Source organism: Mustela nigripes, chromosome 3 (genome assembly GCF_022355385.1).
Source record: "Mustela nigripes isolate SB6536 chromosome 3, MUSNIG.SB6536, whole genome shotgun sequence".
NCBI lineage: Eukaryota > Metazoa > Chordata > Mammalia > Carnivora > Mustelidae > Mustela > Mustela nigripes.
The window spans coordinates 134,448,590-134,451,536 of record NC_081559.1 but is presented as its reverse complement, the minus strand read 5'-3'; positions in this window follow the sequence as shown (position 1 = coordinate 134,451,536).

Below are 2,947 nucleotides of genomic sequence, written 5' to 3'. Positions count from 1 at the left end.
TTAATCTCACAAAACAAACTGAGGGTTGCTGGGGGGAGGGGGTTAGGGAGAAGGGGGTGGGATTATGGACATTGGGGAGGGTATGTGCTTTGGTGAGTGCTGTGAAGTGTGTAAACCTGGTGATTCACAGACCTGTACCCTTGGGGATAAAAATATATGTTTATAAAAAATAAAAAATAAATAAATAAATAAATAAATAAATAAGATACAGGTTTCTAAAGGGGTACATTAATTTATACTGTGCTAAGAACTGCTCACATAAAGGAAAACAAACAAACAAAAAAAACAACTTTTTCCTCTCTTAAAAGCTCAGAGGTAGCAAGCTTTTAATCTTCCAATGTTTTCTTATAAAAAGTTGTCACTGAAATAAACTTGAGGATGTATGTCCTACATGTCTAGCTTTATTTCTTAGGCTATCAAGAACTGCCAGTAGAACTGCCAAGAAAGGGACACTTTTTTTCCAGGAAGTGAAGCAACTATATTTTAGTTTTGGTCATTATTCTAATGGTGAGATGTAGGTAAGGCTTTTCTAAGAAAAAGCAATTCGAGTCTTCTGGTTCAATTTGGCCAAGTAAATTCATGTGTTTGTATCTGTCTCACTACTATGAAAAAAATGTATGAAAAAGTGAAGTCTATGAAAGCCTCTGAAAAAGTCTATGAAAAAAATCTATGAAAAAGTGAAAATAAAATATGTATTAAGTAAAGGAATTTATCTACAATCATGACATGATGGGAAAAAATAAAACTATCATGACTGCATCTGAAAAAAATTGAGATATCTCTGGGAGATTAAGGCAGATGAACATAAAAACTATGAGTGTGGGGAGAGAGGGAGAGAGAATTTCTATGAGGTAAGATTAGTGCTTTCTATCAAAACTCCAAGAAAAATGCTCAGCTTGGAGACAACGATTTCAAAGAGGTCCCAATCAGAGTAATTAAATATGAAGCTATTGGCCAAGGGTCAAGGAAAAGAGGACTAGGGAGCACAGAAATAAAAGAGCCAGAAGAAGGGTCTCTGCAAAGCTAATAATATGAAGAAGAACAGAAGTGAAATTAGAACAATGACCGCACAAGAACTCGGTAAAACAAAAAACAAAAATTGTAAAAATTAAAAAAAAAAAATCTAACTTGTACTTTTAGGGAAAAACCAGAGGATTGTACATACAAGGAGACTGCTTGAAAAAGAATGCCTGGCAACTATTTCTTAGATATTGAAATATGATGGCCAAAATTAAAAGTTTAATAGAAGGGCTAAAAAATGTCTATTGAAGACTATTATAAACTGAATGTTTGCGTCCCTCCCAAGCTTATACATTGAAATACAATCCCTCAAAGAAATGATATTAAAAGGCAGGGCCTTTGGGAAAGTAAGTAAGTATAAATCAGATCATGAGGGTGAAGCTTTTATGATGGGAGCAGTGCCTTTATTATTATTATTATTTTTCTGAGAAATGAGAATAAAAGGAATTATGAAAAAGCAAGACTTCTACTGTGGAGAGAGACCGAAACTCTCATCAGCCTTCTATGAAACTTACAATGCAGGAAGATAAAGGTAAAGTCTTCAAAGTGCTCAGAGAAAATAGTACATATGCATAAAGTTCTATTTCAGATGTATTGGTACTCAGAAAGTACATACTCATTGTCTCTGCACAGAATAATTCCACAGTAGAATTTATGAAAAGAAAGTGAAGAAAAGAAGCATGGAACATGCAATATAAGACGACTTGGTGATCAAATTGAAAGAAAATCTGTAGGGATATCTGACCAATCTCTGCCAATGTAAATCTGAAATTTAATACAATGTGGGAAAAGATTTCCAAACTGGTTGAGACGTTATACAAATGCATAATGTTGATCTCACGACCCCGAGATCACGACCTGAGCTGAAAGCAAGAGTCTAATGCTTAACCAAAGGAGTCACCCAGGCGCCCTTATAAATTTTAATTCCATATCATTTGGAATTAACACAAATGACTGTTAAACCTTTTTGATAAATTTCATCTTTTAACACTGAGCTATCGAGCTCTATCCAGCTGAATGCTTTTCACTCAGAAACCTATTTAATGAGTTATTACTCACCACTGCAGGTATTAACAGGTTTATTTTTGTCCGTTCATTTTGGGTAATTTGTCTGTTATGTGTATCTAGTAATGAAAGAAATGTAACTGATTTTTTAAATTGGATTTTTAAAATGTGTGCCTTTTTATATGAGGATTTAATTCATTCAATTTATTATGTTTATTGGTATGTTTGACTCTTCCTGGACCTTTCGCTGCATGTTTTATATTTACTATGTATAAATTTTATTTTCCTATTGGTAGTTTTTGATTACTCAATTTCTCTTATTCCTTTTGTCATCTCCTGGGTTTAAAAATATGTGTCTATGTATATTTTTTTCCAGATGATACCCATAATTTTTTGTAAGATCAAGTAGGCTCCATGCTCGGTGTGGAACCTGCTTAAGATTCTCTCTCTCCTTCCCCCTCTGCCTCTCCCTCCTGTGCATATTTATGCTATTTCTATAAATAAATAAATAAAATTTATGAAGCAAAACTGTTAGATGTAAGAAGAAATTCACAAAACTACAGTATAATGGCTTATAGCTCTAATGATGCCTGTACCACTGATTTTCAGCAGTTGGTAAGGAATGATTCCTCTTCTGTGAGAACTGGGCTGTTTGTCTCAAGCTCCTTTCAGAATTTTTCTGTCTTCTGTTTCTTTTCTTTATTTCTTTTTTTTTTTTAAGATTTTATTTATTTATGAGACAGAGAACGAGCACAAGAAGGGGGAGGGACAGAGGGACAAGGAGACTCCCTGCTGAGCAAGGAGTCAGAAGCTGGGCTGGATCCCAGCACCCCAGGATCATGACCTAAGCCAAAGGCAGATGCTTAACCGACTGAGCCACCCAGGCATCCCTTGGTCTTCTGTTTTTCTTTTTGTTTATTCT